The sequence below is a fragment of the Centrocercus urophasianus genome, unplaced genomic scaffold (genome assembly GCF_019232065.1).
Source record: "Centrocercus urophasianus isolate 14NV4802_14NV808 unplaced genomic scaffold, USGS_Curo_1.0 seq_17, whole genome shotgun sequence".
Classification (NCBI taxonomy): domain Eukaryota; kingdom Metazoa; phylum Chordata; class Aves; order Galliformes; family Phasianidae; genus Centrocercus; species Centrocercus urophasianus.
This window is the reverse complement of record NW_024884722.1, coordinates 24,819,407-24,834,018: the sequence shown is the minus strand read 5'-3', so window position 1 is coordinate 24,834,018 and position 14,612 is coordinate 24,819,407. Positions and strand designations below refer to the sequence as shown.

At 37.4% G+C, this 14,612-nt stretch overlaps 1 protein-coding gene across 3 annotated transcripts in view; it reads left to right on the top strand.

Annotated features, from left to right (window-relative positions):
* The first annotated feature begins 1,504 nt into the window (after nt 1-1,504).
* The window catches only part of MYPN (myopalladin), a 69,886-nt gene continuing 56,778 nt past the window's right edge, over nt 1,505-14,612 (top strand). For 2 of the 3 annotated variants that reach the window (XM_042818484.1, XM_042818485.1), the window contains exon 1: nt 1,505-1,786. The gene's annotated coding sequence lies outside the window, so the exon portion shown is untranslated. The remainder of the gene's footprint in view (nt 1,787-14,612) is intronic. The other variant, XM_042818486.1, reaches the window with a different exon arrangement.

Sequence of the window (14,612 nt, the reverse complement as noted above, 5' to 3'; positions counted from 1 at the left end):
TATTTAGACAACACAAAAATAAAAAAAAAAAATCATACATGCTAACTATCCTTATTGTTAGTACATTCGGTGTGCATTTGGTATTCATGTTAGTATGCATCCAGTAGAGCATACTTTGCTCTAATACTGAAAAATATTCAGTTAATAGATGTGTTTCTGATGCAGCTGTGTAAAACTCTCTGAATGGCGAATATAGGGATGAATTCTCTTCCCTCTGTCTCCGTTTTCTCCCAGCAGCAGTCAGTACGTACTTTTTAAACATTAATTCCTCACTTCAAACCCCCTCCCCCTTTTTTTTAATACTCTGATATGTCACAGACAACAAAAAATAGAAACATGTGTCCAGAGCAGCTGATAACATGAAATTAGAGGTGTCAGCTTTTTGCAGTGAGAAATTGCTAACCTTTGCGATAAGCCTTTGTTTAGCGGTGTGTTCTTGATTAAGACAAAGGAAAGGCTTTAGAAAGCAAATGGCATTACAAACAAGGCAGTGACAAACCTTTTTATGCGATTTCAGTTTTTCTGTGTTATCCTCACATTTTTCACAATGTCAATATTGGATGTTAGTGAATTAATGAATGTGCCTATGCTCTGCTGCTTTACAGCTGAGCACGTGGTAGTTCTCTGCCTGCCCACCCTCCACATTGTAGTGATTCTTGCTAGCTCATATGTGAATGTGCTTACCACTAAGACCAATTATTTGGTAACCGATGGCAAAATAGTGGGGAAAAAAATGAATTTTCTGACACGTTTTTGAATGTTAAGTCACTACATAGATGCTAAATCTAAAAGATTGCAAGCTCTTTGTCTAACCTGAGGCATGTAATTAAGGGAGCTGTTAATGAGAAGCAGAGGAGTCATACCTCCAAGTAGACAAGAACAAAAGGCTACATTACCCTTCATGCCTCCAGGCCACAAAATATAGCTAAAATAAAGCTACTCATAGGGTGACAGATGTACAGAAAATGGAAAAGCAGTGAAGGACAACCATGGATGCTGGACAGGAAGACCACACCGAAGGGAACCTGACCTTTGCATGAGGTATGCAGTTCTTGTGCTCACAAACTTCTAAGCAGATCCAATATCCCCAAGCCCACACAAAGAACAGCTGGGACTCAGAGCAACTACCCAGTTTCCTTGGCAGTGTGGCAAAAGCCACAGAAGTGCCAGGTCATCTGCAGGCTGGGGCTGAAGATGCTGAATATTTTCAAGCATCCCACACAGAGAGGGTTAGGAGTGCAGTCCCTCCTGCATGTGACCCATTCTCCTCCTATTGCTGAGATATTTCACACTATTACATTAAATTTTCTAGTATATAACAACAATAGTACAGCAGGCTAGAAGCTGAACGAACTCCAGGAAATTTCCATGTTGTCTTTTGTTTGTTTTTATATTTGTTTGTTTAAGTTGGATGCTGACACGCCAATTCCCATGTCATTAAACTGGGCTTTTGGTCAGGCTGGAATACTGAACTTTGATTTTTAAGGTAAACTCCTCCAGAAATACAAAGATAATATTTGAACCAGTTCAGCCCTGCAGACACCGAATTGAGGACACACTGAACCTTAGCTTACAAAATAGCAGCTCCAAGTGGTGCCACATGTAGCTGATTCTGACATGACACTGTGTCTTTGCATGGCAGGATGATGAAGCACCCTAAAATTAGCCGTCTTACTATTTCGTAAAGAGCAAGCAGAAAGGTAGCAGGCTGCACTGAGGAGAACAAAGAGGCACAGGAGAGGACCAGAACTGACTCCCATGCACAGACAGGTCCCACCACTTCATGGTGAGCACTCTTGGCTTCTTTGCAAATTTCCATCTTGGACTGTTTAGTGTAATTCCTTTTCCTAAGCACAGGGTGACCTGTGAAAGAAGAGTGATTGTGCAAATGGTGGGGGGATCTATTCTCTCAGTGGGCTTGGGAAACAGCAGGGAGGAAAATTTGTGATGAAAACAACAGTGATGATCTATTTTCCTCCGGGGGGAGGAAACAGAACTTGCATGTAATTCACAGAATTAAGCTTCTTGTTCATGGAATAGAACTGATAATAGAAGGAAAAAATAGTATTGTTATGGGATCCAGAAATATCATGATAAAGCTCCCCCTCTCTGCTGAGCCAGACTGATAGTTTCCAGACATTCAGCTCTATTTCCACCCCATTTCTTGGGCTTTGCAATGAGTAAGCTTTGAGAGAAATAAACTATAAGGCAGTGGGAAGATGGGCGTGGATGTGTTTGGGTATGAGAGTAAAGGAAAAGGTTCCAGAACAACAGTGAAATTTGCAGATGAGGGGCAAAAAGAAACTGTAAGGAAACATTTGAATACCAGAGGGCACAATAAGCAAAATAACTAATGGATGCTAAGGCTGATTGCGGGGAGAGAAGAAAGCGATCAGTGATTCCCTGGGAAGGAGAGGACTCAGCCACCAGTTCTGTGCAATAGACTATGTGGCTCCGTGACTACATGAGAGTCAGGATGTGCTTTTTTCTCTATTCCTATGATAGGACACTGTGGAAGACTAGACGGGAACGAAATAATTGACTGTGAGACACAAAATGTGACCAGAAATACTTCTGCTGGTAGTTCTCTCTCACAAATATGGGACTGTTTTGTGACAGAGATATTTCTGTTTGGTAAAGATGGTTAGATAGTACTGTTTGCAGCTTTCATAATTTAATTCGGGATGAGACTAATGATTTCACAGGTATTACTGAAACCCAGAGGGAAACGATACTTTAAGATCTATTTTGGTGCAGTTAGCAAACGATATTTGGTACAGCATGGACTGTGTCATTGGTATCAACTTCAGTATAGGAGATCTCTGTTCAAAAATGGATTAAATATTTACCGTGGATTAAGACTCTTGGATAGGTGGAAAATTAGATTTTTCTTGCACAGGTTATGAAGGGCCTCCAAAGAAATTATATGTGAGCAGTCAGAGACTGGAGTGCTTGGAAGAACATAACTCTGAATTTCCTACAATATAAGTCTGAAGAATTGGAAATAGAAGAATTGCAAAAAAGTTTATATGATTTTGGGGAGATAAGCATAGTAAGCTGCACAAGATCAGCAATCAAATCCTTGTAACTACATGAAAAAATGTTGCTTCCCAGTGCACAATTTGCATGCAAAAAAATTGTATGGCTGCTCATGTTCCTGGAGATCTTGCATCCCCATAATTAACAAGCTACCATTTAGAAAAGGAAAATTGCCACAGACAAGGTTTTGTTTCTATTTAACAACACTGGAGTTGTGCAAGATGCTGACCATTTTGCTGTTGATTTTTTAATGAGTGATTTAGAGACTTATCTCCAGAAAATCGTGGGATAATGTTTTTAGAAGTCTGTTCCTTTGTTTATTTGGTCTGCCAGCACAGGAAAAATGGCTTCAGTTTAAAACTTCAAGCTTGTAAGAGGAGGCCAAAGCAACTATATATCATTTTCAAGCAGAAATAGTAGAGCAGTCACCTGTGCCAAACCTCCATTGCATTTAGCTGGCATTTTTTTCTTGGATAAGGAGGGTGGTATCAGTGACTCATCACCCTTGTCTGATTGACGAAGGCTTTCTTGTCATTAATGTCAGCAAGCCACTAGGGCACCACAAATTATGATCATTGATCCCAGAGAGAAATGATTATTTGAGGGGTACTGGATAATCCCCACTTAACACAGACATATTTACTTATTTCCATAAAGGAATAATACACAGCTATTTCTATATCTTCTAGGCAGGGCTCTGGAACAGCAAAATGACCCTTAAACACACATAGATATCAATCTGAGAGTACTCCTAGGGCTTGGATCTCTGGAGATGCAAGGGAGATTGATTGTTCCTGAGTCTCCCTTAGGAAAAGGCACAGCATTTCCATACCATCAAACTGAGACACAGCAGCTTCTCTACACCCCATGACCCAGTGGAGACATCCGCCACCATACAGATTGCCAGCATGAAACTCCAATTTCATCACAAAAGACTTCCACAACATTTTTTATCTTGTAAATTTGTAAAGTTTTTAGCTTCTAGACTTGTAAAGCTTTTAGCTTGCAAACATGTACAAAATATTGTGATCAGTGTGACAAAACTTTTGCAAATACAAGCAATTCAGCGCAAGGAATACTGCATGTTGATAAGCTTGCAGCAGTTTCAGCCAGGTAAACACTCTTCAACAAACAATATAAATTTACAAATTAAATTTTTCTCAATGTAACAATATAATTTTTTTTTCTCTATCTTTTTTCCTTATTAACTTCATGCTTATTTGACCTGGTAGATAAGTGGTTGCTTTGTAATAAGTAAAGAAACCATTTTTTGTATAAAGAAACCACTTTTCCTAAGAAGTAAATGACATATGATCTTTATATTTTCCTGGCCTCTTGTTCAAGCTTGAGCCTCTAAATAGCTCCTCGCCATTATAAATCTGCTTGGGTTATCTTCTGAGTTTATAATAACCATAAGCATTAAAATAGTTTGTTTATAACTCTAATAATCCCTACTGGCTTCCCTGCGGAATTATAATAGACATGAACCTAGAAGCATTTTGTTTATGAGCACTACAACTAATCATAATTTCCAATGAGTTTTAACAGCAAAGAGCTGTTGTTCAAGATTGCAGTATCTGCTCATTTTCAGGGCAAACTGATGGCTGAGATTTAGTTTGGAATATTTAACAGGAATAGATAAAATTCTGAAGTTTTCACTTTTACATTTGTTCCTGTGTGCCATTAGTATGAGAGCTGATTTTAGCTGGATACAGAGCTCACTATTTGCCCCAGTAACAATTAGGCAGATACTGTTTTTATATTAATTTTCCCAATGTTTTCTAACAAAACCACAAGCCGTTTGACAAAATTTTACATTTACATATTTTAAACTGAAATTTCAAGTATAAGAAATATACATGTTTATATTCCTTCTGTGCAGAGAAGTCAAAAATTTGAACGTACTTCTCACAAATTCTGTTCATGACAATACAATGCCAGCAGATCCTTTAGCTTTACAACAAATACGTGAGAAAATTGAAAATATATGTTATAAACTATTTTATGACAGCATAGGCTTTGTCTTCATATCCTGTCTTCGAATTTGCAAACTAGTAAATATTTCTCCACAAATCTATGTTTTCCTGATTTAACATTAAGCACATACTTTAAGAGTGTGTCTAAAATTTTGTTCAAACATCAAGTTTCCACAGTCCCATACCATTAATTAAGCATACCATAAATGATTTTTTTTTGTGTTTTAAAAGCTTTTACTAATTAGATTAAATGAAAAACACTCACCATAATATTTGCATTTTCTTTCTCAGTGTCAGTTTGGAGTTTTCCAATATTCTGTGTTTTCTAAAACAAAAGGAAGTAAGACATTTTTTAAGAAAGCATATTCAAATCCATGATAGACAGAAAGAAAATTCCTTTTTATAACCTGTGTGATAACACATGGCATTACTACATGTCACAGAGGTACCAGCTGGTCAAAACTAGGCTTGTAATACACATGGTTTATCAGACTAACAGAGGTGGTATGTCTTTTGACTCCTTTTACTGAATAAATTGATATTTTGACTGTTCAGAGACTAGACAGTTCTAGAGACTAGCACAAGAAATAGGAAAGGTATTTTCCCTCTCTTGCTCTTTCTCTCATGCCTTGTATTGCTCTTAAGACAATGAAAAGATCACAGTTGGCTCAGGAAACAATCTTCACAGCCAGTCTGTATGGACAGAATGGTCAGCACCTCATGCTGTTGCTTTACTTTAGTAATTTTCTGGATCACAATCCTTACTTTGGTAAGTGAGCTTACATTACCTGAGTCTCACTTGTTCTTTACCAAGACAGAGTGATTCAGATACTGTTGGTGTTCAATATGCTGATCCTATCAAATGACTTGAGTTCTCACATCTACCCATTCCGTAAGTTCATTTGTGATTTACCAAAAAAAAAACAAAAACAGTTTTTAAAATTAATTCTGTCAGTAATACTGAATCCTAAGAAAAAAAATTTTGAAGTTTCACTAGCATCTGTAGATGTAATTTTTGCAATGCATCTTCATATAAATGTTCACAAATTATCTTATAATGGCAGTGAGTTTAAAATTACAATGAAGAAAGCAACATTTAAAGTGGGAAGATGACTCAGTGGCCTGGGGAAAAGGAGTTCCAGACAGATGAGGCAGTATAAGGGGCAAGAGTGCCAGAATAACTGGGAGGGGCAGGTAAATTGATCTCAACTGAGTATAATAAGGTGACACTTCAAAATGCTGGTAAAATATTAACTATTTCTGCTAGCAGTCACCTAATGAGATTCAGAACCTGAGAATTCTAACCAAGATGTGTTTTTATTAAAAAATGACTCTGCTTTAATAGGAAGGGGGGAAAATTTAGATGCCTTAGAACTTCTACAGAAGTTGTTTCTTTCCCTTGTCCGTACTGTCAGATAGCGGGGCAGTGTCACTGCTTTTGAATGCTACACACAAGGGATCAAGTAATAGCATTCATCCCACTAGCTACAGCAAGGCAATTCCATGCCCCTAACCCCACTCACTACTACTGCCATACTTTTCTGCTGCCACCGTGTGTCTACATCACAGCTTCCATGTGAAGTGTGGATATGGTATCTCCCCCAGCTGTAGGACTTTAGACAGGACTGTTTGGCAATTCATTCTGTGACATCATTCTAATACACTATACGAAGTCTTTCCTCTGAGTTTGTTTCAGTAATATTTTAGCAAACTCTCATTTTAAAAAAAAAAAATTTCCTGATATCTGATTTATGCTTATAAAGCTCTGCTTTAGTTAGTTCCCCTAGCCATATCACTGGTCAGTCATGGTGCTGTCCTCCAAATTGATCAACTCTGGCCTACCTGCCTGCCATAAACTGCCATAAACATTGCTGATAAACCACTGAAACTCTCATCTGCATGTGCTTGGGAAGCCAGGCGTCTCTGGAAGTTATTTTTTAAGATGCAGACTATCTAGAGTGCCCTCTCCTTTTCTCTTCTGGCAATGAGCCTTTAGCTAGGGTACCAAGTTACTGAATGTTTCATCCTATTAAGCATTTGCCTAGAGCTGATTTTCTCTGCAAGTCTGTTGTCTGTAACAGGTGCCAAAACCTCTAGTGTTCACCAGGCATTAATTCTGGTGTGAATTCCTCTAAAATTCTGAGGGTCTTGATCTGCACTACCATTAGGCTGAGCTGCCTCTGCTTCCTACCTTCTCCCTTTTGTAGATAATTTGCTGTGGGCCTCAGGGCCACTAACATAAAACAAATAAATACATTGGAAAGCCGTTCTCTCTAGTTACAGAAAAAGACATGGAACATATTTGTATTTTCTATAAATTGTGTATGTATTACAGGTGCAGACAGAAGGCAAAAGCCTGAGTGTTTTTTTCTCATTACCATGCAACTCACATTAATAGGCTTCCATAAATAATGGCAACGCTTACTTGGCTCTTTTTTGTTAGAAGCATTTATAGTTTCTTAGTGAAGCCTCTCAGTTCTTTAAGGATTTTGGAATTTATTTGTAAGAGGCCTGGATGAAATTCTGTGCTATGCCATTTAAGAGATATATAGTGATATATGAATAAAGACTGCACTGTAAACTGTTGTTAGACAAATGCATTATTGGCAGTGTGGTTACAAATACACCTCAGTAGACTGACTCTTAATCCAATTTTAAAAATACAGTCCATAATGCATTGTTGTGCTAATCTTAACCCAAAGTCAAAAGGCATTCATGTGTATGACCCTGTCACCAGACAACATTACGCAGTTAACAAAGGCAGACACTGTAGATGTCATGTCTGCTTAATTTCAACCATAGAAATAGCTGCAATGGAAATTATTTAAAATTATTCACAGTACAAAAGGAAAAAAAGCTCAAATACTCAAAATATTAAGTTTACAATGCATACTTCACTTTAGTTAACCATCCCATGTTTCCTTTTCCTTCAGACTCGGATAACAAAATATCTCCACTATTTTTATCAGTTCTAGTGACAGTCTGTTCAGTTGGTATTTAACATGGCTATAAACAACCTTATTGGTATTTTTGGATGTTTATGTTCTAGATAAAGGTAAAGAAGCTAATGGAAATGGATAGGTCCATAGCTGCTAGTGTCTAAACGTGTTTTAACTGAAGATCAGATTAGATGAGCTGCAAAAAGGGGAAACAAAACTTCAAAAAGAACAGCAAAAGTGAAAGCAGTGTTTGGCTTAGTGCCTTCTCTTACATATAATCTGAAGAAGACAAGTCCAGACCATTGTTGTGTCAGCTACACAAGATCTGGCAAACTTGTCCCTGCAGCAGACTTGATCTAGGAGAGAGTCACAGTAGGAATGCAAATCTTGCAAAGCACATTAGTGCCCCAAGTTAGCTGAAGACAGCAGACAGCTATTGTCAGATACCCTTCTCTGGTTTGTTTTGGACTAGACATGCCTTGCAATCAGGACAATGAAACCTTACAGTGTCAGAATAGGCCCTGTAGTCTCTGAAGATGCTGGGACTATCACACCACCTATAAATTTCACACCTTTCAGTCAAGCTTTTTTTGCCATCATTATGTCAAGGGTTTTTTTGGCATCTATATCAAATCAAGCTTCCTCGTGTTTTGCTTGCCCAAAGAAAGTCATGAATTAAACAGCGTACCCCCTTGATATTTTTTTCAGCAATTAAATCCAGTTTTTGGGGTTTTAAATTTTAGTCCAATGACTCTGATCTCTTTCTCTAATGATTACTAGGCACAGTCTCCCCTAAGTCACTAGATTTTGTAGGTAAGAATCCACATCAGTATTATTTCCATTTTTTTTCTGTTTTTTTTCCTTTGTTTTTTATTTTTCCTCCACTTTTTTAAAGCAGTCTCACATAACAGGTTTTATCAAAGTTTTGATTCTTTGGGCGACTGTCAGCCTCTATGTATCAGTACTTGTTGTATGCTCTACAGATCATTTGGTCTTGTAGCAATGAGCCTGGTCGAGAATGAAATTTGATGTGAGCCAAAACCTGTATCAGATCATGGTAACTTCAAAGAGAGCTTGTGCACTTTATATTTGAATCACAAACAATCCACATTAAAATTAGAATGCTTTCAAATTAAAGAGCACGAGTGCTTGTAGAATGTTATTGAGATATTCTGACTTAAAAATAGAAATTCCCTCACAAAAGGAAGAACGTAGGAGAGCTCAGTAAGATATTAACTACACAGGAAATCGTAAAATGTGAACAGTTTTATCTCAATTTTTTTGTGTTATATATTATAAAAGATAGTATTGTACAAAGGACAGCAGTGCACAAGAAAGAAAAAATAATATGAACTATAGACTTGGTGTTCTTTTGTTTTTGAGGCAGAGAATCCAAGTTAAAGAGACACTTTCAAAATTGTGTACAAGCATTATTTTTTTTTTAAATGAAAAAGGTGTGTTACAAATCCCCGTTTACAATCATCACCCATAATGCAAATTATTTCTTGCTGGGAATTATCTCTATTATTTTCTTTATTGTTCTGGGGATTATCTCTGTTATTTTCTGGAAATACTGATAACATCTTTCAGCTGTACCATTCCTACTGTATTTTTTATTTATGGACTCATTTTGAAGGGAGAGAGATGAGAGAATGTTTCAACGCTAATATTTGAGCCTTCTGCAGAAAGGAACTACCATTTCTTTCGTCATTCTGATATGTTTCCACTTCTAAAATTCGAATCTGATTTGGAATCACACAATATCTGGCAGGCTTATGCTAAGATATGCACTGCATGATGATATGAATAGGAAATATCCAACTGATATTGTTTGACACAGGGCTTGCAAATCACTTACGAGTTTTCTTCCTTTATGTACCCTTAGGTACCTTCTCAGTAGCTGTGGTTGATTCTTAAGCAAAACTATAACAATTCACAACAGTAATAATGTAATAAAAGGCAAACAAAAAAACATACAAAGCACATAGCATAAGAAAAGATACTGCCCTTTCATGTCAATTCCTCATCCTTTCTGTGCTTAACAAGCATCTTATCCACTATCATATACACCAAATGGTGTAGTAGCACACTTTATGCACAAACAGTCAATGCTGTTTGGTTTTTAACTTCTAAAACATACCCACAACATTCCCTTGATTATTTTTATACCCAAAAAAGATGCATTTTTAAACCTCTGTGAAAACAGGATTCTTGAAATTAATTCAACGTTGTTTCATTAGTGTCTGGTTGGGAAAAGTAGATTGTTTCTGGTTTACTGTAAAGGAATTGTGAGAAATACTATCGAATGGCCATTAGCTCACATGCTAGAGATGAAGGCATTTATAAAAATTTAGGTAGATCATCAGATAGGCTTTATGGGAATAAAAACAGAAATAGGTAAAGCATTTAATTTGTAAGATAGCTGTATAAGCACTGTCTTCCTGCTCTGTATAATTGAATGCCACAGGTTCATGGGCAATTGTCTGCACAGTGTGCTGCTGTATCAAATACTGAGTGTTTACCATCCTTCACTTAGAAAAACCCACAATAAAACTTGTGAGTTAAATGTGCTTTCTTGGTCTTCTCTCAAAACATTTTGTTATGTATGAAAATAGAAAACAAAAGTATAATATCATAGTTTCTTTTGAATGTATTTTCTTTTGTAAACTGGGCTTTTGAAACCCAAATTGTATCTACAGGCAGTATTTGATTTTAAAAAGCATATATTATGTTCCTCTAAATCAACAGTAAATTGATGTTGTTTTGTATATCACCTTTATCAGCTTAATGGAAGGAGTCAGTGTTAAAATGCATACTTCCGTGGACTCATGATAGCATGGTGAGGAGTTTTTATGACATACATGATACCACCTTTTCTTCATAACAGTTCAATAGATGTGAACCTTTGTCAGCCTCAGAGAGGCTATGGGCCATGACTTTGCTGACAATCCAAACACGGATCTGTCATTTCTACCATTTGTGTATCAGTTCCTGATTTCCACACATAACTGGAGGATTTTTATCTGTACAACTCCCAGTTATACAGAAAGTGCAGACCTTCACAATAATATCTAGTCTCATTCTCAAGTGTCCCTTTAGAGCAAAGAAATTGCCCACTGCTGCTTATAGTACAGAAGTCTACTTGCTCTTCACAATGCGGAAGCAGCACCAAACCACCATCTTCTTTTGTTGTTATTTTTGTGCCAGTGCAAACGTGTAGGCTGTATCAACTATCTCTGGATCTGCCTCAGTACTCTTGCCTGTCCCTTGCAGAGGCAGACGTGGCAACAACAATCTGCACTTGCCCATTGGCCAACACTGAGTACAAAATCACAACCTGTGACATACCTCTACCTTTAACCATACTGCAAATTCCTTTTGATCCTTATTGGTTTAAGAATTAAGCCAAGAGATTGTAATAAATAAAAATTATCCTGTAGACACTAGTCACACTTTCTAATGCTCCAGAATAAGTATACTGAGCGCTGATATGTTCTTCTGAAATAATAACAGAACAAAGGTGAGAGGATATTAGAATGAGCTGTCATTACCAGAGACACTGCCACGTGGCACTCACAAACTACTCTTGTAAGCAAAGACACCAAAGTATATCCAGGCCCTTGATGATGATAGGTATTTAACTTAAACACTGGACAGGCTCTGAGGACCAGCACGGTTCTGGGTATACAGGGGAGTGGTAGGCAGAGGTTGCTCACAGTGATTGATCAGTTCCAGAAGGAAGCGTAATTGTAGCGCTCTGTGACTTGTGGTTTTGAGATCTCTTTGTGACTTTGAAGTTTGTCCAGCAGTTTTTCATCGCTGGCTTCTGTGAGAAGTAGCAAACTAATCAGGGATGTCCAGTAATGTATGTCTGAAAGCTTGCTGCCACCCTGCAGCTGTCAGCACTACTTCCAGCACTAACCCCTAAAGCCAAAATAAAGCTTTGTAGATGTGTAACTGTGAAATTGAGGTAGCATGAAGCAGATCATTTCTTATTACAAACTAATTTGGCAAATATATACTATGTGCTAGGTAGATGATACTGTCTTATCTGTGGTTTAACAGTGACCCTGGAATTACTGCAACCTTACGCCCCAAAGAAGTGCTTGTGTGCTTCTGTTACACTGGAGCAACAAGCTAAGCCCTGCTGCTTCTCTGAGCTGTTTCAAAAAATGATTACTGTTGGAAAGGACAATGACTTCTTCAGATGCTTTTCTTTTTTACTTTCCAAAGCTCTAATATGTTCTCATACCATGTTCCAAGAGGTACTTCCCAGTCACAGCCGTATTTGCAGGCTTACTGTCAGACCAGATAATATGCGTGGTATTAAGGGATGTTTTCAGGTGGCTACCAAAAGACAGTGTAAGCCCTTTACATAATTTTGGGCAGTCCACACGAATATCTACCAGTTGTCTTCAGCTGAATAATGTGTAAGCCATCTCTTTTTTCAATAATTGGTTCAGCACATGCTATTAATAGGATTGTAGTAACTCCATCATAATATCTAGAAGATCAAGTATTTTCCAATAATGATAAATGCTGAGGGTTTACAAGTACTGTCTGATAATCCTACTGTGGAATAACAGTCAGCTAGCTACATACCAAGTTCTGCTTCAAGACTAATTCCTTGTACTTGTAAAGGTACTTTAGGCTTTGACAGACAAGATCTGGTGAGAAGTAGTGCTCACGTATTTTATTCTAGAACACTAAGACTAATGGTAGAGAGACAAATGTTCCCTTCCTCCAGAAGACAAAACGACATAAAACTGGAGGTCATGTTATCTTCAAGTGCCACAGTATGACTTTCAGTACTCGGTAGTCGAAGGCCGCAGCTGCTTGTCCTCTAAAAGCAGTCTCTAAGGTACAGAAATATTTTCCTGGACTCTATGCTGTTATTTGCAAACTGAAATTTTCTTATGTGACTTTCTGAAGATGATGGCTCTGTAGTGACCTGCACATTTAGCATATGCCCTAATTTCTTCTGCTTTCTGGAAGTTTTACCCTTGTACCGCCTGGTGTTAGTCGCTCAATTTTAAGGTTTCTCAGTGCTGTACTTTCTGCATAACCCTTAGTTAATTTGTTGTACAGATTGTTAAATACTTTTGAAATTCTAGCACCTTACATAAAATTCTCTCAAAGTGGAATATTTTTGTGTTGTTGTGGTTTTTTTTTGTGTGTGTGGTTGTTTGGTTTTTTTTTTAATCAGATTGAATAGCTACTTTGAATTGTTTAATTTTGTGTATCATACACAAACACCAGCTCACAGCTCCACAGGATTCCCTGCACATTTTGTAATAATTCTGTCTTAGCCCAGGTCCATATGGATTTACAATTATTTTATCAGGTATGCCAAACTTTATTTTTGAGCTTCAGACTTTGTAGCTTTCATGTACAGATATTTTAATGTTCAAGCCACAGTAGTATGCAGTACTGTATCCACGTGCAGTTCCTGTCAGCACTCTATGGATCACATCTACTATTACAGACATTATAAAAGAATACATTAGGTCTCTGATCCAGGTACAGCGTTACCTTAGACATCACTGAACCCATAAAATGTCTATCTTGTCCCCAAAAGAAGATCTGACTTCAAGGATGCAATTCTTCCATATCCCTGAAGAAACCACATCATGGGATGAGGTTCACAAGCTGTTCTGACAATGGTATTTACAAAAAGAGAGAAACAAAAGATAACCACCTGCAGCGCACCAAGGAAAATTTTCAGAAGAGAACTGCCTTTACCTCTGATTTTTCATATTGCTACACCTCATAAAACACCTCTCCGAAGAACCACAGGAGAATCCCTTTTCTGGCAAAAGAGCTCACTTGGTAACGCTCACTTGGGAGAACGAGGGAAGATCAGACAGCCTGTTAGTTACATCACTAGTTGTCAAAAGGGCTATAATTCAACTCTTCATAATATGTGCACATCATTTTATTAATATTTTAAAACTAGTGTTGTAATGAGAATTTTCAGTATTATATCAACAATCAAGCAGCATTTTTTGTAAGCTGAATGATGTAAAATTTCAGATTCTGTTATTGCTGCTGCTGCTGCTAAGATGATCAGAAAAAAAGAAAAAGTACTCTGCATTTTCCTTTTGATGTGGCAGGTGTTAGTCACTCATGGTTTTAACTGGTAGCTCAGTTTTGTAAACTATATTCTTTGTACTGCTTAAAACATTTTGAAATTCTTCCACATCTCTGTTTCATTTAAAGCCAAGTTTCATTTGTCTTCTTTAATTACTTTTCCCTCAGGAGTTTATTTCTGTGCACTTAATAACAAGTTTAGAAACAGTATTTTTAGGATTTGTAGTTATAGGCCATCCTCAAGGAATTCTGCATAGTTGTTCTACGTGTTTATTAAATTAAACACTTAAAGAAGTCAGAAATAGTCTACTATTAAATCACATTTGCTGAGTTTGCATTTGGAGTTGCAGAACTTTTATATTGTAACTCACTAATGTGTTTCCCAGTGACAATAATCTTCAAGTTCTGATCAAATTGTAAAGACAGCAGCAGTAATAAATAATCCTAAAAGGCTGAAGTATAAACCAGATGACAAGTGCCTCTTGGATGCATCTGCAAAATGTATGTAAGCATCTGTAGGGTCTGTTTCATGGGTGAGTAGAAGGCACTCAGTGCCCATAGGTGCTGT